The sequence below is a fragment of the Ptychodera flava genome, chromosome 8 (assembly GCF_041260155.1).
Source record: "Ptychodera flava strain L36383 chromosome 8, AS_Pfla_20210202, whole genome shotgun sequence".
NCBI classification, from domain to species: domain Eukaryota; kingdom Metazoa; phylum Hemichordata; class Enteropneusta; family Ptychoderidae; genus Ptychodera; species Ptychodera flava.
This window is the reverse complement of record NC_091935.1, coordinates 8,341,020-8,366,451: the sequence shown is the minus strand read 5'-3', so window position 1 is coordinate 8,366,451 and position 25,432 is coordinate 8,341,020. Positions and strand designations below refer to the sequence as shown.

The 25,432-nt window shown below is 38.4% G+C and overlaps 1 long non-coding RNA gene across 1 annotated transcript; it reads right to left on the bottom strand.

The window, feature by feature from the left end:
- Positions 1-20,262: 20,262 nt before the first annotated feature.
- On the bottom strand, positions 20,263-24,345 carry LOC139138378 (uncharacterized). Its single transcript, XR_011553596.1, has 2 exons — positions 24,022-24,345; positions 20,263-23,845 (listed from the first exon to the last, which is right to left on the bottom strand). It is a non-coding gene; the product is annotated as an uncharacterized lncRNA (long non-coding RNA).
- Between the last annotated feature and the right edge of the window lie 1,087 nt (positions 24,346-25,432).

Genomic DNA, 25,432 nt, shown 5'->3' with positions numbered 1-25,432 from the left:
ACATGGCTGCTTGAATGCAACCATGCAACGTGACTATGCGAGCAAATATATGGAGCCCTCAGCCGAATTTGCTATCCTTGTATTTGAGTTAATTCGTATGATTTCAACTGGTTTTTTAACTTCTTCAATGTCGTTTGTAGATTGATCTGATGTCATCATATTATGCAGCCTCTTCTCCTACAGATTTCGATGTTTCTTATTAATTCTGTTCCTCTATAAACTACACTTAATGACCAATTCTCGAAGTTTAATTGTCCAATCAAACTGAAATGTCGTCATAAAGATGTTTTTGATTTTTCCAAAATTTCCAAAAGTTCCCTGTTTGGTTTCTAGAATGAATACATGACAAGTGACTGTAATTGAATTTCCATGTCCCTTTACCGCGTTTTAAGCCTTCTAAACATTCCATATCAACTGCAACTGGTTGATGGTCTGAAATAACACAACATATAGTCCGTGGGCTAGAGGGGGTCTACGTGCACCACCCCCCCCCCCCACAGGATAACAAACCTGTATTTTTCAGAACCCTTGGGATCCCTAGAATACGAAATGGAATTTTAACAGAAAAAATATAGGGACGCAATAGCTGTTATGGTCATGTTTTGAAGGGTACCGCAAAATCACGATTTTCCAAGCCAAATGCATTTTCGTCAAATCTGTCTTCTTGTAAGTCATGTGCTGAGCTCATTTTTTAACATACCCTCACTTGTTTGGTATCATTAGAAAGGGAATTTATTCTTCTTTAAGATGACATATTGCATTATGCAATATCTGCTACAGTTTTTGTCAAATATAACCAAAACTTACCCCTTACCCCAAAATTTAACATTACAAATTACAGAAAATCTCAAATTCTACCAATTTTTTAGCTAGGCATAATAAAAAATGCAATGCTTTGTCTGAAATCTGTTTTATTTGATACAGGGACATGTCAGAAATATGAAATAGACTTTTAACAGAAAAAATATTGGGAATCTACAGCTGTAACAGTCATATTTTGAAGGGTACCGCAAAATCATAGTGTAGCAGATTTGTATGCATTTTTGTTAAAATTGTCTTCTTATAAGTTATCTGCTGAGCTTGTTGTTGAATATAATCTGGCTTGTTAGGTATCCTTAGAGAGATAATTTACTAATCTTTAGAATGACATATTGTAACATGCAATATCTTCTATAGTTTTCATGATATGTAACCCAAACTTACCCCATACCCCAAAGTTTACATTGAAAATTTCAGTCATAGCTAAAACCAAATTCTACCATTTTTTTAGCTTCACACAAAAAATCTGGCCGTTTTTGCTATTAAATCTGTTTTATTTGGTACAGGGACATGTCAGAATTATGAAATAGACTTTTAACAGAAAAAATATTGGGAATCTACATCTGTAACAGTCATATTTTGAAGGGTACCGCAAAATCATAGTGTAGCAGATTTGCATGCATTTTTGTTAAATTTGTCTTCTTATAAGTTATCTGCTGAGCTTGTTGTTGAATATAATCTGGCTCGTTAGGTATCATTAGAAAGATAATTTACAAATCTTTAGAATGACATATTGTAACATGCAATATCTTCTATAGTTTTCATGATATGTAACCCAAACTTACCCCATACCCCAAAGTTTACATTGAAAATTTCAGTCATAGCTAAAACTAAATTCTACCATTTTTTTACCTAGACATATAAAATCTGGCCGTTTTTGCTATTAAATCTGTTTTATTTGGTACAGAGACATGTCAGAATTATGAAATAGACTTTTAACAGAAAAAATATTGGGACTCTACAGCTGTAACAGTCATATTTTGAAGGGTCTCGCAAAATCACAGTATTGCCAACTCGCTTGCTTTTTTGTAAAATCTGTCTTCTTAAAAATCATCTGCTGAGCTTTATTTTTGACATAACCTGGCTTGTTAGGTATCAACAGAAAGGTAATTTACTAGTCTTTAAAATGACATATTGTAATATGCAATGTCTTTTTTAGGTTTCATGAAATAGGACCAAAGCTAACCCCATACCCAAGGTTTACACAGCAAATTACTGCAAATCTGAAACTCTACCATTTTTTACAATTTATTAACTTTATACCAAAGGCAATGCTTGTATGCAATCTATGAAATATGTGTTTTTGTTAAAAAGTATGTTACAAATATGAAATTAACTTTTAACAGGAACATAATATGATTTTGTAGCCTTTTGGATCATATTTGGAAGGGTACCCAGGTATCAGGGCAAATTTGCCGAAACACATACATTTGCAATATATGGGTTCCACCTCAAAAAATGATCCAAATGGCTACTAAATTGTATCATCTTAAAAGTTAAAAGTTAATTTTATACTTGTGACATACTTTTGTAACAAATAAATCAAATTTTAAACAAGAATTGCCTTTTGTATTATGTGCAGCAAAAATTGGTAGAATTTAAGATACGCTGTAATTTGCGATTTGAACTTTTTGGGTAGGGGGTAAAGTTTGACCATATTCCAGGAAAACTATGTATGACATTGTATATTACAATATGTCATCTTAAAGAAGAATAAATTTCCCTACTAATGATACCTCAAAAGCCAGGCTGTGTCACAAAATAAGTTCAGCAGATGACTTACAAGAAGAAGAATTTAACAAAAAAGGTGCCAATTTGCGGTACTGCGATTTTGCATTTCCCTTCACAATATGGCTGTTACAACTATACAGTCCAAATATTTTTCTGTTAAAAGTCTATTTCACATTTATGATATGACCCAATACCATATACAATAGATTTAATACCGAAACAGAGCTATTTATATCATGTCTAGCTAAAAATTCACGGAATTTGATCACGTTATCTATGACAGTACTTTCAATATAAACCTTGGGGTATGGGGTACGTTTTGGTCATATTCCATGAAAACTATACAAGATATTACCTGTTACAATATGTCATTGTAAAGACTATATATAATCAATAACAAGCTCATTAGACGACTTATAAGGTGACAGATTTAACAAAAACGCATGCGAATCAGGAATACTGAGATTTTGCTGTACCCTTCAAAATACAGCTGTTACAGCTATAGAATCACAATATTTTTTCTGTTAAAAGTTCATTTCATATTTCTGATATGGCCAAGTACACAATAAAACAGATTTCATACAAAAAAATTGCCTAATTTTTTATGTCTGCGTAAAAGATTGCTTGAATTTGACATTAGCTATGACAGTAGTTTTCGATGTAAATTTTGGGGTATGGGGTAAGTTTTGGTCATATTTCATAAAAATCTGTACAAGATATTGCATGTTACAATATGTCATTCTAAAGATTGGTAAATTATCTTTCTAATGATACCTAACAAACTTGGTTATATTCAAAAACAAGCTCAGCAGATAACTTATAAAAAGACAGATTTAACAAAAATGCATGCAAATCTACAACACTGATATTTTGCAGTACCCTTCAAAATATGACCGCTACAGCTGTAGAGTCTTTGGTAAGTTTTGGTTACATATCATGAAAACTATAGAAGATATTGCATGTTACAATATGTCATTCTAAAGATTTGTAAATTATCTTTCTAATGATACCTAACAAGCCAGATTATATTCAACAACAAGCTCAGCAGATAACTTTTATAAGAAGACAAATTTAACAAAAATGCATGCAAATCTGCTACACTATGATTTTGCGGTACCCTTCAAAATATGACTGTTACAGATGTAGATTCCCAATATTTTTTCTGTTAAAAGTCTATTTTATAATTCTGACATATCCCTGTACCAAATAAAACAGATTTAATAGCAAAAACGGCCAGATTTTTTGTGTCAAGCTAAAAAAATGGTAGAATTTGGTTTTAGCTATGACTGAAATTTTCAATGTAAACTTTGGGGTATGGGGTAAGTTTGGGTACATATCATGAAAACTATAGAAGATATTGCATGTTACAATATGTCATTCTAAAGATTTGTAAATTATCTTCTAATGATACCTAACGAGCCAGATTATATTCAACAACAAGCTCAGCAGATAACTTATAAGAAGACAAATTTAACAAAAATGCATACAAATCTGCTACACTATGATTTTGCGGTACCCTTCAAAATATGACTGTTACAGCTGTAGATTCCCAATATTTTTCTGTTAAAAGTCTATTTCATAATTCTGACATGTCCCTGAACCAAATAAAACAAGATTTAATAGCAAAACCGGCCAGATTTTTTGTGTCAAGCTAAAAAAATGGTAGAATTTGGTTTTAGCTATGACTGAAATTTTCAATGTAAACTTTGGGGTATGGGGTAAGTTTGGGTTACATATTAACAATATAAAGAATATAGAATATATTGCATGTTACAATATGTCATTCTAAAGATTAGTAAATTATCTTTCTAATGATACCTAACAAGCCAGGTTATATTCAAAACTAAGCTCAGCAGATAACTTATAAGAAAACAATTTTAAGAAAAATGCATGCAAATCTGCTACACTGTGATTTTGCGGTACCCTTCAAAATATGACTGTTACAGATGTAGATTCCCAATATTTTTTCTGTTAAAAGTCTATTTCATAATTCTGACATGTCCCTGTACCAAATAAAACAGATTTAATAGCAAAACCGGCCAGATTTTGTGTGTCAAGCTAAAAAAATGGTAGAATTTGGTTTTAGCTATGACTGAAATTTTCAATGTAAACTTTGGGGTATGGGGTAAGTTTGGGTTACATATCATGAAAACTATAGAAGATATTGCATGTTACAATATGTCATTCTAAAGATTTGTAAATTATCTTTCTAATGATACCTAACAAGCCAGATTATATTCAACAACAAGCTCAGCAGATAACTTATAAGAAGACAAATTTAACAAAAATGCATACAAATCTGCTACACTATGATTTTGCGGTACCCTTCAAAATATGACTGTTACAGATGTAGATTCCCAATATTTTTTCTGTTAAAAGTCTATTTCATAATTCTGACATGTCCCTGTACCAAATAAAACAGATTTAATAGCAAACCGGCCAGATTTTTTGTGTCAAGCTAAAAAAATGGTAGAATTGGTTTTAGCTATGACTGAAATTTTCAATGTAAACTTTGGGGTATGGGGTAAGTTTGGGTTACATATCATGAAAACTATAGAAGATATTGCATGTTACAATATGTCATTCTAAAGATTAGTAAATTATCTTTCTAAGGATACCTAACAAGCCAGGTTATATTCAACAACAAGCTCAGCAGATAACTTATAGGAAGACAGTTTTAACAAAAATGCATGCAAATCTGCAACACTATTATTTTGCGGTACCCTTCAAAATATGACTGTTACAGCTGTAGATTCCCAATATTTTTTCTGTTAAAAGTCTATTTCATATTTCTGACATGTCCCTGTATCAAATAAAACAGATTTCAGACAAAGCATTGCATTTTTTATTATGCCTAGCTAAAAAATTGGTAGAATTTGAGATTTTCTGTAATTTGTAATGTTAAATTTTGGGGTAAGGGGTAAGTTTTGGTTATATTTGACAAAAACTGTAGCAGATATTGCATAATGCAATATGTCATCTTAAAGAAGAATAAATTCCCTTTCTAATGATACCAAACAAGTGAGGGTATGTTAAAAATGAGCTCAGCACATGACTTACAAGAAGACAGATTTGACGAAAATGCATTTGGCTTGGAAATCGTGATTTTGCGGTACCCTTCAAAACATGACCATAACAGCTATTGCGTCCCTATATTTTTTCTGTTAAAATTCCATTTCGTATTCTAGGGATCCCAAGGGTTCTGAAAAATACAGGTTTGTTATCCTGTGGGGGGTGCACGTAGACCCCCTCTAGCCCACGGACTGATAAAACAACATAAAATATCACACTTTTTGACCCACAAACCCTAAAAAAGACCGAGCTTCTTGAAGTGCGCCCTCTAGCGAACTCATCAAGTAACCTGATACTTTTCTGGAGAAATCGTTCACCCAGATTTTTGTACTCATTTCTGATGCACAATGAGAGGAAAGAACTGTCTGGACGTCGCGTCGCGTCAGTCCATGTTGTTTACTCGCGAATAAATTGAGGAGATTAGCTAAAGCCTTGACCTACTATAAACCCGACGCCATTCATAAGTTCACGACCTCGTCACAATATACCTGTTTCACAATACCTGTTTTGAAAGTAAACCTTACTGCAGACGGTAATTCCTGTAATATGATCTCGTCACCCACTTTAGTGAGCCAGGAATGTTGAGACCAGCGATGAATGATCTTTGCTTTTAATGTTTCACATTACACTGCTGATTTTTTGCGCCTTTTATGCGACTTTTGTCGCAAGACCTGAACAAAAAGTCAGGACAGTCACTGATTAGCATTTATCACACTGGTCCAACATGGTGTTACAATGTACGATTCGTTCAGTTGAAATGATCATTACCTGTAAATGCGCTTTGAAGTAACATTTATTGCACTGCTTTCTCGTATTTCGTATGATTATTCAACCAATTGCAATGTAAAATCTCATGTCCATCGCTTACATCCGCTCCCATCAGAGACACTAAGTTGAATGATCGTTCCTTTAAATGTTTCAATTTACACTTTGGACATTTTGCGCCCCTTGTCATTGGTCTTATCCGATTGGCTGAGAAGGGTCAATATCAGTCTGTGTATACCACAACACCGATATGCACTAAACGTCGTTTTGATATGGACTTTCCGTTCATATGGTCGTTGAAAATATCTACAGTCTATTCCTTTAACAATGGCTTCGTCTGTTCCCCCTATTAATACATGGTCTTTGTCTGTTCCCCCTATTAATACATGGTCTTTGCTTGACCCGTCGTGTTTTTTTTTCTGTTTTGAATCAAGTACAAAGAGCAGCCCGATAATTTTTTTTTCTTAAAAGAAATGTCAAACGAATGGCTTTTCCATAAACTTGCTCATTCTTGTCTAAGTACGCCTCATAAATGTCTGCTCAACATGAACAATGCTGTTTCACAATGCTAACATGTTGGTCTTGTTTCAATTACACGTACACAACTTGTAATCGTACGACGTCAGCCGTTTGCTTCAGACAAGCGCTCTCAGTTGAAGGGCTAGACGGTGGATCAACAAGCCCCCTACTTAAGACAGAATTAGCGTCGGAGACATATATTCTTACTCTCAAATATTTACAATTCTCGTCTTGTCTATTGCTAGCTTGTTGGGTTCATCTGAATCTTTGAGTAAGTAAAGTTTTCATCGTTTAAGATTCGTAAAATCAGAAATGTATTTCCCATAGAGTTATTAAAGGGATGGCGGCCATTTATATATTTCAAATGTTACGTTAGGTACTAGTAATTTGTTTGCCATTTACAAAATGTGCAACTGTTACCACCCAATTATATTCTCGCTTTGTCGAGAGAATGGTTGAAAGATTCATTGAGGAAAGTTTTAGCAAAAATTTGTTTTTCGATTTCCAGGCGCGTACTACCTTATACTTAACCCTGCGAACAATACATGTCGAATGTCCATCATAAAATAAGTTCCGATCAGCGAATCGAGTAGCCGCGCAAAACAATAGCTCTACAAGCTCTTCATATCCACACAAATCAATCACCAATATCGATTAATCGCCAGGGACGAAAACTTGGCGTACAATAAATTAAGTTGTTCCTGGGGACTGAAGAGCAAAGATCACTGCCAATTATCTACATTGGCCTCGACCCCTTGGACTCGAATGATTCCAGACTCTGTGACGCACTAAACTAAAACCTACATCCTTTTTTTTTAATATTTTCGATTGATGCTATCTTATTCATTAAATGCAGGGCGTATCATGACCTTCAGGTTGTTTACAGCTAAATCTTCACAGCGAAAAAAACACACACAGCTGTGTTTGCGCAGGAAAATATTAATTCGTCCATGACTGAATAGTTACATCTACCAAGATGACTTAATATGTATGTATGTATGTATGTATGTATGTATGTATGTATGTATGTATGTATGTATGTATGTATGCATGTATGTATGTGTGCGTGTATCTATATATCTGTCTATATTCACGTATATATGTATATGTGCATGAGTATAATTTTATCTAGTGTGTATGTGTCATTGTGATTTGAGATTCTTAACATTCAAGCCAGGTTGGAGCAATGCCGAGCGACCATTCAATCTGATAAGTATGTATTCTCAAATGTGTATCAGCGATGATATCAAAGCTATGATGCCAAGGTTCTGACTCTGTTTCCCGATAACTAGCTTTGCCTGATTTCAGAACTAGGAAATACATTCAAATGTAGTATAGTATCGAGAAAGATTACAATAGTTGTTCACGGAGACTGTTCCACTGTGGAACCAGGCAAAAACACCTAGGCTAATTCTCTGTTGCAACGGCACGCTGAACACAAACAGTGGAAATTCTCCGAAATGTAAAGGTCGTGCTGTCACGCAGCGATGGTATGATTGCGGTCCAAATTATCAGTCAAATACTATTTGCTCACAAAAGTACACAACGCAGCCATAGCCCTGAGTTCCTGGTTCTCGCACTGGTGGTTGTGTTAGTGGTTGTTGAGATTGGCCGTGTATGCGAGTTCAGTCCTTTGTTGTCCTTTAAAAGTTGTGCTCAGTTAGTCAGTTTTCCCAAGATAACGAAATAAAAAACCTGCCCCTTTAAGGAAAGTGAATTCGTTTATATAGAAACCTGTAGCTGAGAGGATGATGACCTGTGCGTAACTTAAAGTATCAAAAAAACAGAACAGTTTGAACATGCGCACTGAAACCCGACTCACTCCCGTTAATATTCATATGATCTGCTCGTGCCTGTCGTATGTATGCAATTGTGGAAAACTGTTTATAACTTTACTGCAATTGCTTCAAAGCGATTGTGCTCTACAAACACGTTCGTTGTTTTTGTATAGTTAAAGATAACTCACGGCGCTATCTTTCTCGTTGTACGATACTCCGGGACGATACTCCTGCTTTGGGTCCAATTCTCGAGACTGGTAAACAGAGCTCCCCCATATCTCATATTAGTGAGTGCACCGTTAGTTGGACAAATAGCTGTAATTTTGATGACGTTTTCATCATTTTTGTTCTGCAAGAGCAGATTTTGTTTTCGTTCCCCAGAGTGCCAGCCTACTCAGGTTTGCAAATACATGTACAACATATTGTACATGCAGTATGCTGTCCCATGGCTGACATGCAGATTCAAGTCCGCACGAAAATCCAGCTGCCAACTACAACATGGGACCTTACACTCAGGCGGTGTTAACAAGTTGAACTCTAGGTATTTCAAGAACATGTATTTTATGAACTCAGCACAAAATACTTGAAAATGCGTATGTGTCAACATTTACAGCTAATGGAAGTTGAAGTTTCTTGAATGGTGACTAGCGCAATATTTAATGCTCCTTACTTCAATTTATCTGGTCAGTGTTTGCACATACAGTGTAATGTTATTACTGTTATAAAGCATCAATTTATCAAAAACTTAGGGTGATAGTTATAAATGCGTATATGTGCAAAATTCTGTAGACTATATTACCATTAATGTGCCCCGGCTAATGCTAAGCTCTAGCATCTTCACAGCCATTCTATTATGTTTGCCTCTTAGCAAAATTGTTCACCATTATAATTCATAGCCCACTCATTGCATATTGAGGGCAGTCACGTTTCTTTGTGCTTCCATTCTTCTATTTCTGTAGTTACACCGATAGGTTTAATGAATTCTATTCTTTGCAGTTATCTCCGTTCTCGAAGGCAACGGATTTCTGTATCTATTGTTCCCCTCTCTCTCTCTCTCTCTTCTCTCTCTCTCTCTCTCTCTCTCTCTCTCTCTCTCTCTCTCTCTCTCTCTCTCTCTCTCTCTCTCTCTCTCTCTCTCTCTCTCTCCTTCACGGTATTTACTTTGCTCTCTCCTAGGTATTTGAACAATTGTCAAAACGCTGACTGGTCTAAAGATCATTCTATTTAGGCCAGGAACGCAGAAATCAACCCGTCAGAAACTATTGACGCATGTGATTAATAGACGACGGGCGATCATATCACACGTCCAGTGTCCATGAAAGATCTAACTTTGGTTGTAAACAAGTAATGAACCGCCGCTGTAGGAAACTAATGATTATCAAAGTTGAAAAGCTGTACGTACCGTAACCTACCTATTTGTACCATTATGCCTATCTTACCGTTTCACTGTTATTAGTTTTCGATGCTCACTCACCTTTGTGGAATTCGAATTGAAATGATTCGAAGTCCATTCGGTAAGTGTACTTTGCACAAATAAAGCAGATACCTTTCCGCTAACCTGGATAACGGAAATCGGATGCCCTGACTCAGCATCTCTGGGATACCTTGATGATGAAATAGACGAGTGGCAGTGCATGTTTAGTGGTGGGGGCAGGTGGATGAGGCTTCATTGCTTTGAATTGATCAAGTGACATCAGAACTGTCTTCAATATCAAAGGGAGGGCATGCTTTCCCTCATAATGGCATGGTCTGTTCCACACAACGAAGTGCCACACTCAAGGTCCTGGACGATGTTGAAAACTTGACGCCACCATAAACCCTATGACAGGATCTATGATATCACAACACCTTTATATGATTTTGTCGGCGGTTCGTCGATGCGTTGATGTTGTTGGATTTCAAGGGGCAAAGTCGGCCATTTTTCATGACTTTTGTTTGATACGAGATACTTCTTATATTGTTTGACATGTTGAAAGACACTGAATGAATGGTGACCATGCATATATTTGAGCCCAGTTTTAGACACGATACTTGAAAGAATCACGAAAATGAATTAATGGTCATGACCATTAATTCATTTTCGCCATGGTTCCATTTAATTTGTCTAAAACCGGGGTCGAATATATGCATGGTCACCCATTCATTCAGTATCTTTCAACATGTCAAACAATGTAAGAAGTATCTCGTATCAAACAAAATTCATGAAAAATGGCCGACTTTGTCCCTTTAATCGGTTGAAATTGTTTTGATCCTATTTTGTACAACCTGGCAGGCCAAATAAATAATAGGATCGAATTGTCTTTACAAAAACAACCCTTTACGAATGCAATAAATATTTTACATGGTTTTCGACTCGAACAAACACGCGGAACACGGAGGGCAACCCATTGAATGGCCAGTTGATTCGTTCAAGGTTGAAGATTTTGTAACGCGGATTAGTGAGATGCACACAATCCACTTCTTTCAAAGCCACCACTATGTCTGCCCTTCTTTGCAACAACTGTTTCGTTTTACAATGCACGCACGTACGCCATTCATGGTTAACTGACTATCTCTACCTGTCACGTCTCTCTGCCGTCCACGCCTCCGGATCGTGCAGTTGTCCGAGCCCTCATCCATCACTTCGGTGTCCACAATCACACTTGCTCAGCATGCTTAGTGGGCTTACCGCCTTTCAGACCCTTTCTTTTGCTTTATTATCAGATATCGTTGAATCACAGCCAATAAACGATAATCGATATCCAGGACCGATGTTTTCTTGCAAGAGTATTGACTTCAACTCGAGGTTCAAAACTACTCTGTGAACTTGTTAAATCTTTTGACGGTGAAGCATAGTTTTACGGTTGCCCTCAATCCCTGGTTATTGGTGTATGTTGACATTAATTATTTACATAATATAACTTAATGTTAGTCCTTTATTCCCTTTTGAAAGTTGTGTAGCGTTAATTTGCTTAGAGAGAAAAACTGTCCCTTTACCTATAAAATACAGGAAGAAATTTGTTCCCCGAATACAAAGCTACAAGCATATTAAAAAACCTGTCAGCTATGAGTGCGCTATTAAGGTAGAACACGCCTCTTGGACAGAAATTCAGACTCAAACTTTTACAATTCGTTTCTGATTTACCACTTGTGGGGGCTCATTTTGAAGTTCTTGTGTAAGAAAGACTTTGATCGACTTAGATTTTTGAAAATCGAAAATATTGTTTTCCTTCCTAGAGTTAACACAGGGATGGCAGCCATTTCGAATTCCAAATATCGGTTAATCTTAGGTATTAATTTGTTTCTCTAGTACCAAAATTTGCACTGTGACCCCCCGATTTTTATTCTTGATTTTGAAATAGAATGGTCAGAGGATTCCTTGAAGAAAATTTGAGCAAAACTTTAATTCTTTCACTTTCGAAGCGCATACTACCTCAAAGCAAAACTACCCTGGCGAGGCGCTAGTATTCTCCACTGACGTCCTCGTCCAAACTTCAACCGACGTAGGTACAGAAAAAAATGGCAACAGCTACTAACAGCACTCCACTGGCAGAATTTGGCGGGTAGGTTCATCGTTGGAAAGAGGTCACAGGTCATTAAGATAAGGCTGCACGCGAGTGGCTTTCCATTGTGCTATTGTTCGCGTGTCAACTGAACTTCAGTTTGGTGATCAAACAGAGCATCATACTGTATCTGTCAAAGCCATGTCAATCAACTCCGCCCAATCACCGCAAACATTACAGCTAAGCAGAGACTTTGAAAGCTACGCCACATGGGAGTGCTCCAGGCCACATTTTCCCCCGTTCGGACCCATCCAAAAATCTAGCACCATATTTATATAACGATTGCAATTTCAAAGAAAACAAAAGAGAGACACACTTTATAATCTTCTTAACACTTAGTAAATCCCGATTATGGGCCCTTTTGAGCTGGGGTTTAGGTTACCCATTCTCGAGAAAAGAAAAAAAATGAGCGCTTACGGCACAAATTTCTTTTGCGAGTTAATGCAACACCTTTATTTTTATTTTGACATTGAAAATAAATGTGAAAATCTATGGTGATATTATTATTGACATTTTTCCTCCTGGTGTTCCTCTATGCTGGAAAGAGGACACAAAGGTTTAAAACAGGGATACGTAAACGTTCCATTGGATAAATTCTTCTTTTTGCCCTTTCCCCGCCAGAGAGCAACATATTGCAACGAGTGTTGATCGTAGCTGGTGACGTATACTGACCTGATCCAATCATAAACATTTCAACACGTAATTACCCTAGAATACAAATTGTCTTATCTTATCTTTACAGCCCCGCCGGCAAAAGTTTTCGAGAGATATTGATTGCATTTTGACATTTCTATCACTCAACGTACCCTGCACCCTGTGCCGAACGCGTGACCTATGAATAGCGTGTGAAAGGCTTTCTCACACACAGTTGAAACTGCCAATGATGCAATTTCAGCTAAGTGCATTTCTAAATTTAGGTTTTAGTACTTGCCATTTATTCTATTTGCAGGGGAATCTCAAAGGTTCGCTGCTCTTCACAAGGTACAACAATTCAGTATAACAGGATTAAAAAATCCCCTCTAAGCTTTTCAAATCCGTTCATGCTGCAAGCTATGTTGACCGTGACACGCACACTCTAAGTTTATGTATGTATGTATGTATGTATGTCTCTCACTGCCTCTCTATCTGCCTCCCTCCCCTTCTTCCCCTCTCTCCCCACCCTCCCCTCCATTTTTCTCTCACGCACAGAAACACACGCAGTGACATGTCTGACCTACTTTTGTTTTGTTTGTTTTCGTTGTTGTTGTTATTGTGTAAAGACTGATAACATCTGACGATAAGGAGAAATTGCTGTTTTTGTTGTTGTGCCAATCAAAGCAATACGGTATGATGGGTGGTAGTATTGAAGGATCCGAATTGCATTTCCATACGTGTTTGTGTTGATGCTGGAAACGATATTGGCGAGAAAGCAGTTGTAACTCGTCATTTAGTGTTAACAAGCCTATAAACGCAGAAAATGACGATTGGAGGACCTCGATATCCCTTCTGTTTGAAACCTGTTGGTATTTATCAGTATGAGTGAACCTCGCCGTACCCTACCGCCTATAAGGACCTTAAATCGCAGTCCCTCCGCTGTAATGCTTGAAGCAATAGGTTCGCTGGCAAACATCATGAGGGCACTGTGTTCACCGCATCAGAAAGCACAGCATTGGAGTCTTGCACTGAACAAGAACCTTCGTCGAGAGCATGATCTTAGCAAAATTTTTTCTCTCAATAATTACTTGCAATTTATTATTAATGCCAAATAATATACATTCCAAAACGCTTTATTTGCCTGCCAAAGGAAATTCAGCGACTAATTTCCTACAAAAATGCTTCTTAACACAATGGAAAAAATCTCCTTCAGATTCTTATCTGGTCAGATTTTCAACGAACGACGGAGATTGGAAACCACTGCAGAAGATGTAATCTGTTAATCTGCAGTTCTGGCAACAAAGTCGTTCATTGCGTTCAACTCCCAAGGAAGACAAAAACCTGACACGCCCTCAATCCCCTCTCATCCAGAACGGATTTTATATTAGGGACTTGTTTCCTTGGTCTTTTGAAATTATAAGCGCACAACAGCGCTTTTATGTCACCACATTGGTTTAAATAGTGCCCTCCCAAAAGTAAATGACAAACAGCATAAAGAAAGACAGGAAAAGATTAAAGCGCTGTTCAGTTATTCTGTGTACAACGTTTAGGCAAACAATGGGAAATGAATTGGCGATCTATAGAATAGCCCGGATGTACCTAGGTATACAGCAGATGCTTCCCGTGGGTTAAGGTAGTGACTCAGTTTGGTTGACACATATTTTCAATCAAAAGTTTCACATAGAAAACAGGGTCTCACACCCAACATGTGGTACATTTTCTAATAGGTCTATATTTGAAGAAGGTAAAAATTTTGTTTAGTTGTCAAAACATGCATTGGTATGTTTGTTTAAGTCAAAAACATGTGATTTTGAATTTTTTCACTTAAAAGAGTATAAGTAAGAATTGGCAGCACCCCTAAGTGATCTGTTAACGGCACTAGACAGCTGGATATACAGGGGGAAAAACCGTGTTTTGGATTTTGAAATTCGCTTTTGTTTCTGCACAGTGAGCCTTCGAAGTGTGAACTGTCGGATTTTCGCATAAATTATCGGCTTTTGTTCACGTTTGTCAAGTTATCGTCACTTCAGGGGGGTTTATCAAAAATCTAAGACACGGTTTTTCAGGTCTATTCATGAAGTGTTAGCATGCGAAGAATCGGGGAAATCCGCCCACGCGTCGCCGACTTACACTCATTTGAAGGTGCGCATACATAGCAAAAATCGGAACTGAGAAAATCGACGATTTGTGTAAAGGTCCCATTTTTCACACAAAATCGCCGAAAAAAGTCGGATTTTGTGCGTTTCAAAAAAAATTATTCGATCTGGGTCTAGGTTAAATATTGGGCATCAGGTTAGAGAATTTCTGACAAGTCCTAAACATTAGTTCGCCTAAAAATGATGAAAATTGTGCGTAGAACGTGAGGCTGGTCAGCGTAAGCGGTGGGTACTATTTACACGATAAACACTAGAAAGATAATTCAGGGCATAATCTGTTTGTCAAATACGTATCTAGCTTATAATTATATTAACTGTACACTGTTTGGTAACGGTTAGAGTCTGGTTACAAGACGAGAAAAGTTTAAAAAAATCATACAGCCGGAATGGTTTACAGGACCTCTGCGTTCTGCCGACGACGCGCGCTCGCTCTCTCGCAAGCGCTCGACTTCCGGTCTCACAGCCCGTAATTTATGCACGTACCAAGTGTGAAATGGTTGCCCAGTTCATTTTACTGCCGATTTTTGTGCCTATAGTACAAGACGTCACTTGCTTGCTTGCTTGCTTGCTTTCGAAGATGAGACGACCAACTCTCGATGCTCTAAAAAATTCTGTAGTTGAGAAGTTCAAGGAATGCGGGAAAGTCGCACTTGTTTTGTGGTTTTCACGTGATCTGCTGCAGTCCTTTTGCTCACCATAAAAATGACCGGGTTTTCGTGCGCTATTTCGCTTTCCACTGTGACATGTACTATTATGGCCTCGGGTATGAAACCAAAATCAACTTCAGTTACACGTAAAAGCGATTCTTCATGACTTAAAATAAACGACTGAGGCGATACTCGACAGATTCACTCATTGTAAAATTGAAACGGCGACATATCGCGACACCCAGCGACACTCTCTTGACCACAGATAGAAATTGACAGGCAACGATCGTGAAGCGACGTTTCGCGTACGTTGCTGTGCTCTAGACCGACATAACAGTGTCGGATTGACAAATTGGACAAACCATGCTTCCTACATCCATGGACAAACTAAGTCCAAGACAGTCCAAGATATGGGCTGCTGTTATAGAACCATATTTTCCAGTGAAGATTAAATAGATTCTCTTTGGACGGCAGTGTAATCCGCGTACGATGCTATGTGTTCCGCTACAGCTAATCGCCTCGCTCACCACAACCCTGCAAAGACCCGTACGTAGGGTCGGTGACTTCAAATCCATTTTGGGACTTGACGTAAAAAGCCAAATTACTGTCGAAATTCAGCGTTCTTGGGCCCAAGTCGTATCCCTGCCTACCTCAGCTACTCGATCGCTTCCAAAAATGCCAGTCTTTTATTCACTTTTCGTAAATAACCGTCGATGTCGGCAACTCTCTCGCTAGCCCTGTGTACGATGCTGTGTGTTAGCTGTAGCGGCCAACACACAACATCGCGTCCATCAGCTTTCCATTTTGCTTCTTCGGCCCCCGTTTGCGTTTTCTACACTGCTTATACTGCCATATCTATACTGCCGGCAGTCATCAGCCATGTTGGATAGCGTCTCTTATGAAGACGTGCGCGCATGCGCAACATGGTGCGTAAAAATTTACATAATCTCCTCAAGGTATAACGATAACGCTGACAGTAATCCGGACCGTTAAAACAAAAAGAAAATAATAACTCGCGCAGTGGTTAGAAGGCCGTGTTTTCACTAAAATTTAAGACATTTTCCAGTACAATGTTATCTCACAGTTTTCTCTAATAAAAAGATCATATTTCAGGGTTCAGAATATGAAATAATCACAAAATCGCTAAAATTTACAAAGGAACCCGAGTCACTACCCGTGGGTTAATACTTGCAACTGCTGTCGGAACCCTCATGCTGCAGTCACTGTCAACCTGGAAGAACTGCCAGCCAACGATCTATAATTGTATTATCGGTGACCGGTTATGTGTATGAGAAACACTTTGAACCTGAGAAAAAAAACCGAGACAATGTCAGTAAAGCGACCTTTATACGCACCTGCGCACCCATGTCAATACCGACTGAAGGTTTGCTTGAAGAATGGTGTAATATGCCAACCGATATTATGGGCGTGTATGACAGCATGAGCACGTGCAGGGGTGTGTTGTCATCCGTATTATGTGTTTTAAGCTTACACAGTACACCATAGACTTATCAAGTTGTCCGTTAGGTTGTATCAGCCCCTGAGCACGCGCGTAACCACGCTCATACGCGCACGTCAGCCTTGAATTGAAGTTTACAATTTTTTAAATGTATTTGTGCATTGGGATATGATTTTCAGTCTTTTTCTGTTTTGTAATGAGAGTAATCGGTCACCTGACAATTTGCTAGAGTTACGATATCAGTTCTGGCAAAGACTTTGCTACTCGCCTACCTGACCCCCGACCCCCTTTGTTCAGTAGTAATCTCCACAATTCTCACCAGTTAATTCCTTAATGCGATAGGTGGATTTATTTTGCCATTGTGGCACCTCTTCTTTCGGGACTTTTCATTGTGTCTTGCGATGATAAGGACGATACCGTCCAGCTGTCAGTCAGGGAGATAGGGACACCTGTACCGGTGTTTCATAACACAAACACTACACCACTTGATAAGACATCACCTTCTCGCGTTGTCAGAAACTATGTCCGGGAGGACAACTATTAAAGCTCCATTAACTGTGAATTCTGTGTACTCTTCCAGTATTTTTGTTCCAATTGTGATAGAGAACTTATTGTTCTAAGTCCTGAAGGCGATCATGGCTCACCGTCCTAATTTTTGTTCCAGAGAAGCGAATTACCAATGTTTGTAATCCAAAATAGCCGCTAATATCAGTCCAATACTAACTCCACGGGGAAAGTTAATTTTTCGATATCCACAATAAAAAGACAGTAAAAACCTCATTTACCCTATAAGTCTCAAAATTAGTCCAAATCACAGTATACCAGCAAACTATATTGTAAAAGAATTGATAGCCGGCGTATCTAATCCAGGGGCGCATGGCACCTTATGGTAGAATGCGCCTTTGGACGGAGGTTTGCTTAAATTTTTGCATTACGTTTTTGGTCAACATCTTCTGTGGCCTCCTCTTGAAGCTTTTTTGTTTTTGAGTTTTTGAAGATTCAAGGTTTCATTTTTGCGAAAATCGAAAATTCAATTTTCCCCATACAGTTGACATAGTGATGGTGGCCATTTTGAATTTCGAACTTCTTTGGTAAATTTTCGCTAATTTGTTTCTCTAGTACCAATATTTGCACGACGGTCCCCTTTATAATGCATCCTTGACTTGGAAAGAGAATGAAAGTTTGTGCAAGAGTTCAAGATCTTTCAATTTTGTGGCGCGTACTTAGTTTTTTTTGTTTTTGTTGCTGATTACCCCTGACAGAACAATAGTTACTGCTTAAATGACAGCTAGTTTCACGTTATCGATACTCACGTACGCGACCACTCGCACACAATGCCAGCAAAAGGTCGACGAACTTAACATTCCTCGTTGCAATCGAAATTCTCAAGAAGACGGACCACTTGGGCTTGAAAGGAGGGGGGGGGGGGTAAAGTTATAGCAAATATCTGCCAGGTGAAATTTTGGTTTTCAAAAATAAGCTATGTCGCTCGCAAAGGTAATTCTAACTACTGGAAAGTGGAGAAAGTGTAGGGTACTCAGCAAGTGGTACACATGATTTACCCATTGTGTGTCGACTATCACAATCTACTCAAATGAATGATGTAATGAGGCGTCCCGATTTCCGTGCGACTATTTTTACGTAGTTTATCTTTCGCATATCGAGCAAGCGGAAAACAAGATTTGGAATAATAAGATTTAATTTCAAGGTTGATATATACACAGTGAGTGATACGCATATCGATTAATTTCTTAATCCGGGAATGAAAATTCTTTAAATTGTCACACAGAATGTACCTATCAACAACACGGAGTTGCAGACTCTACAACCTCATTACTCTTGGCATATGGACTCTGACGCGATTTTTATTTTGAAGAGAAAGGAAAGATGTTTTTTTCACAGAGTTAACACAAAGTATGGCGGCCATTTTGAATTTCATGTGACGATCGATGAAATTGAGCTTGTCTTTTCTCAGTGCTCTATCGTCTAAAAACATGGTGACCACAGATTTTTATTATTGGAAGTGAGAAAGAACAATGTAACAGAGGCTTAGTATTTCTAGGCACACGTTTTCAACGTTCCTCCGTGTTTCTCTCCAAGTAGTTCTAGAATGTGCATGAAGTCAGTGTAGCGGTGCCTTGAGAAACCCGCCTCTGTGAAAGTCTACATTGCTCATCATTACCTTCCACGTTTTTGAGCATTTGAGAAGGTCAATACTACCCGAAATACGCTGTACGTCCAATAAGATTTTACTAAATAGACATTTTCCACCTAGAAGACATTACAATAGCATGAAGTTGCTTCGAATGTCTTAACTAGCTGTTCCTCGGTGTATTTTCTTATTATTCGGGAGAACCTAAGTATTAACGAAAAACAAAGATTGAATCCTACCTATGATCTAAGATAGATATTCGGACTCTCAAATTTCCTCAACTCTTTTCTGATTTACCACTTGTGGGGACTCATTTCAAAACTCTTGGAGAAAGAAACATTTTCGCCGTGTTAGGTTTTTCGAAAACCCAAACTTTGATTTTTCTCAATAGAATTAACAAAGGGATGGCGACCATTTTAAATTTCTAATATCGCAAAATGTTTTGTTTCTCCAGTTTTGCACGGTGACGCCCGACTTTTATTGTTGATTTGGTAAGAGAATGTGTGGTTGACAGTTTGGACAAAGTCGCCCATTTTTTCATGAATTTTGTTTGATACAAAATACTACTTATATTGTTTGACACGTTGAAAGATACTGAATGAATAGGTGACCATGCATATATTCGACCCCGGTTTTAGACAAATTAAATGAAACCATGGCGAAAATGAATTAATGGTCATGACCATTAATTCATTTTCGCCATGGTTTCATGTATCGTGTCTAAAACCGGGGTCGAATATATGCATGGTCACCCATTCATTCAGTATCTTTCAACATGTCAAACAATATAAGTAGTATCTCGTATCAAACAAAATTCATGAAAAATGGCCGACTTTGTCCCTTTAAGTCGTTTTACTATCGAGGCTCATACTACTATCAAATAGTAATGAAAAGTTCATGCTGTTCCGAATCACGATTAGGCCTAAAGAGGAACTTCTGACCACAGTACGCGTAGATGGAGTAAACACATAGATCAGGTGACACAGGAATTAACGTTGCGCTCGAAACTTTATTTCCCCAGGTCAGCCTGATGGCTGCCTGGGGCAACTCTTCGCTCCGAGAGCCTGGAGATATGCTCACTCCAAGGCTCCCAAAGTCTGACTCTCAATTTACAATACTTTGTCGACAAGAAAACTTGCCAACGCTAGTTTCACAATGATTAATATGTAGTATGCATGAGACATGCCACAACACCATTGTTTTAAATCCAAGCTGTGAAAATATGAAAAGCGATACTTAACAGCTACAGTTCTGATAAAAGTTCGTCTACATTGTCTTTCTATTGTCCAACCTTGCGTGAGACATTTCATGCATAATCATAGGAATTCACCATACATGAGGGTGCCAGGAATGGTGCTGCCATTGAATTTGAACACAGGAGAGACTTGCAAATGTAAATTTGCCGCCAATTTTGAAGAATTACACCTCCGGCAAATCGTGGAAATTCAAGCCCAAGTGGCGAAATGTTGAAATTTGGCGAATTACTAGAATGAAGATTTACAGTAACCGGTGCAAATTATAGAAACATGACATCGTTCTTTCTCCCACAAAGGCTTGCCCTCAAGCCTTATAAAAGGTGTCTCAAATATGGATAGAATACAAAAATATTACATTTACACAAAATACACAAGGAAAGTACAGAATTTCAGAAGAACATCAAGTGGAAAGTACAATTTTTTGTTTGTAATTAGAAACATGACATCGTTATTTGAAAATAAACGAATAATGTATGTGTTGCAGTGCTGATAGCAGATGTATACAAGCTGTATCGGGCAATGTCCGCGGTTATGTTTGTGATCAAAAGTTTCTCCCAGTGAGCTCCGTTTCTAGAACAATTTCGATTACCATATTGACGATGTCCAAATTTAAAAACCAACTATTCAACTCTCCAACCCCCAACCCTTCGTATCGGAGACGTCTTACGCGTAGCACTGCAGCGTCGGTAATTCTCGTAGCTCTATAATAATCTACACTTAATAAAAAAAAAACACTCCCAACCCCACAACCAACCCGCGTAGATGAGGCTTCATATAAAATAAAGACAAACGAGTATAAATAATTAGATTTCTCTGTTAAACAATACCAATATTTGAAATTAAAGCGAGTCTACTATACTAACTATTGACCACAAAAACCCCTCGAACAATTGTCAAATTCAGTTCGTAGACAAAACACGCAGTTCCAACGATCATACACAGTTCTCTTGTTCAACTTAGACAAATCTCGAATCTGCTCAACCTTCAAAATGTTAATACTTTTATCTTCTCATGGTTGATCTACCTTGACGTGCTCTTCGCTAGCTTCCGTGGGTTGAATGATTCAGCTTGCCTCTGTAAATACCATCTTCTTCTGTAATTTTTTTTCGGTCTGAATTCTGCATTGTCCATCCTTTATGTCATCCGGGGAATTTCACTCAGGTGTCCGGGAGCGACTCGCTTCTCGCAGTTCTATCGGGAAATTCCATTCAGCTTTGCTGTGAGAGGCTTCGTTTTCTTCGTTTTCGGGGAATCATGCAGCTCAGATTTTGGCAGAACGACTCGCTTTGCAGCTCGAGGCTCGACCAAACACCACATTTGGTCGATATTGCAACCGGGTTTTAGTTCTCCACCATATCAAATCGTAAGGATTGTAAGGAAGTGCTCATGCTGTTCTGAATCAGGATTAAGGGGAACTTCAGACCACAGTACGCGTAGATGGATGTAGATCATGCCAGGTGACACAGGAATTAACGTTGCGCTCGAAACTTTATTTCCCCAGGTCAGCCTGATGGCTGCCTGGGGCAACCCTTAGCTCCGAGAGCCTGGAGATATGCTCACTCCAAGGCCCCCAAAGTCTGACTCTCAAATTTACAATACTTTGTCGACAAGAAAACTTGCCAACGCTTGTTTCACAATGATTAATACATAGTATGCATGAGACATGTCACAACACCATTGTTTTAAATCCAAGCTATGAAAATATGAAAAGCGATACTATAACAGCTACAGTTCTGATAAAAGTTCGACTACATTGTCTTTCTATTGTCCAACCTTGCGTGAGACATTTCATGCATAATCATAGGAATTCACGAGACATGCGGGTGCCTGGAATGGCGTTGCCATTGAATTTAAACAGAAGAGACTTGAAAATGTAATTTGCCGCCAATTTTGAAGAATTACACCTCCGTTAAATCGTGGGAATTCAAGCCCAAGTGGCGAAATGTTGAAATTTGGCGAATTACTAGAATGAAGATTTACAGTAACCGGTGCAAATTATAGAAACATGACACTACCTTAACGGGTATCAGTTATAATCACAAGGCTCTGTGTGTCAAGTTCTTCAATATGCTAGAACACGAAGGTCTTGTTTGTACTTCCATGACTTGAATAGTCATTTCCTCATTTGCATTTCCATCATTTGCATACTTCTCTGGTCCCTTATCGGTCCTGTATGTAGCCTAAGCATAGACCCTAAAATAGGATGTGGGTCGAAGATATATTTTGAAGACCATTCTTTCAGCTTATGACGACTACAATTGGCCTTTTGTGAAGAGGATGGTCCCTATCGGCATGATCGCTAAACATCACTACTAATGCCAGGTTTCTTATGTTTCCCCGTCCCCGTCTGCCTCGTTCCCTTCCCGACATCCCTGTCAACGTACCCCCTTGCATATATCTGTAAATGTAATGATCGTTTCTCATTTCTGTACTGCTTTCATTGACAGGCAGTTCACTTGTGCTGTAGTTGAACATTTGTGGGGTTTCATTTTGATAAATTCACAGCTTTACGGAGCATGCAGGGTACATAGACCAAACTAACGAAACGTCGACAACACCATGAGTACCATCGCGAATGATGTTATCATGTGTTGGGTGACAAAATTGTTTGAAAAATATCAGGTTAAGAACGTTTCAAACTAATCTTTTTTTGTTTTCTCTTACTTTACCCTGCAAATGTGATACTCTCGAAAACCGGCTCGCGTCTATTTTTCTCTCCATGACTAAAAGCTAGACCGGTTCCATAGTTGAATGCCTTTTTTTCTTTTTGTTTGTAGGCGATATCGTACTCATTGGGCTTCTATGGTCAAGTGACGCGCCTGTTTGCGAAATGTATTCGTATTTTGTGATGCAAACTTTAGGCATAGAAACCTACATGAAAAGCTCTCCATAGATCGGGCTGCAGAACAAGAGGTGCTCTTCAGATCCCCTGAATAACAACGGCATGTTTGTCTAATTTGCATATGGCCTGATGTGAGCAGTCAATAAAAAATACGATACAGACAACACCTATAGAAACTCTGGTTGCCTATGTAATCAAGAACCTTTAAAAAGTGTATAATCAAAGAACAGCCCCCTTGCGAAAACACGTAAACTACACCCGAAAACAAACAACCATTGAGAGAAGAGGTTGCCTGTCTCCAGATCTACGCTACGCTGGTTTTCTATACCCAACCGCACGTTTGAATTTTGCGGTTGGAGATTCGTGTGACGCACTGGAATCAAGTCAATTTAGAAAGATCGAAACCCGTAAAATACAAATAACTCCGCTTCACGAGAATTGTATTCGTCAAAGAAGATTCTTCGTCGTGAGAAACTGGGTGAAAAAAAATAAAAGGATAAGAAATTACTGGAGGACAGTAAAGTAGATAATATGGATGCCGGGGTTAAGCATAACCTTTAGCCGCCTTCAAGTTTATGAAATGCCCCTTCCATAAAATGCATTTGTTGGAATAGATTTGAGGAAACGACCAGGCAAGCAAAGGTACTTACTGAATACCGTGTGAAATAGGTCTATCTCTTTCATACTTTAAAGAACATCCCAGTGGTTATAACCTGGCTGTCTTATCTCGGGCAATCCTTTCATCCTTTGCGCGGTTTTAAAAGAAAAAAGGACGGGTTTTCAAAGGTCTACAATGTTGTTTTTCCCTGCTGGGTAATATTGACCGCAGTAAAACTATTGAAGCTGGTTCCTGTTTGAGTTTCTGGGTCAAAAGTTTGTCGGAACTGAACGGTAGATACCGTGAGAATCTTTCCAGACGAATGCCACTCACTTGCTTTGAAAGACACCCTGACACCTGTCCTTCAAACGGTATAAGCAGGGGGACAATAATTCTTTCTGTTTGCGGACGCAACCCCTTGGGGGCCCGAACGCGTTTGCTCGTTCCAGAACACATAAACGCGCTTGTTTGTACCACAAAAACGCCATTCAGATTAGGTGAGATCTAGGGATCTGAAAATACCCTGGCGACAAGACAAATCACTCAAATCCTAGCACCAACATGGCAGACCGTGATCGACAAAAGAATACGAACTGAAAAGTCGGACAATAAACGATGATCTTAAAACCAACCAAGCGGTGTGCTCTCGTATTTTCTTTTACTAGTGCCTTTATTGGTGGTGTTAATAGGATAGCTTCATTCAAATCCACTTAGATTGTCCACGTCATCCACAAAAACTTAACAGGCACAAAGGGATCTTATATAAGCCTTCGCGCAAAAACAACGAATAAATTGTACACTCATTAGTTATTTTGTGCTTTGTCAATTAATGTTTTGCTTTAAGATATCTGACGATTCGAGTAGTTCTTCGCCTAACACTCAAGAGCTAAAACTGTAATCCCCTTTTGATGTCCCCATTTGTATATAGCCTGTTCAAGCTTGCTTTACATCCGCCGTTAATTAGCTTTTAGGAATCGAACCTATGATTTTGCTTCTAACGTACAACTCCAAAAGTGTCTTTCCCCGACGTATTAATCGTGCGTATACCGTTATCTTCACAATCGATCACTATCCGACACTCTCCGAGTCTGTCACATTCTACCTTCGCTATCGATTCATGATCGTAAGGTAGTACGCGTCCCGAAAGTCTTAAACTCTTGCCAAAACTTTCTTCAAGAAAACCTTAAACAATCCCCTCTCAAAATAAAAGTCGTGGGTCACCTTGCAAATTTTTTATAATATGCATGAAACAAATTACCTTAAAATTTACCGACATTTGAAATTCAAGATGGCCGCCATCCCCGTGTTACTTCTGTTGGCAAAAGCATGTCTTCGATTTCCACAAAAATAAACTTAATTCACTCTATGAGCTTCAAGATAAGCCCCTCCCCGGTAATGGTACACCGGGAAAGCATTGTAAAAGTTTGAGCATCAGGGTCTGTCACATCGGAAGTTTGAAACCT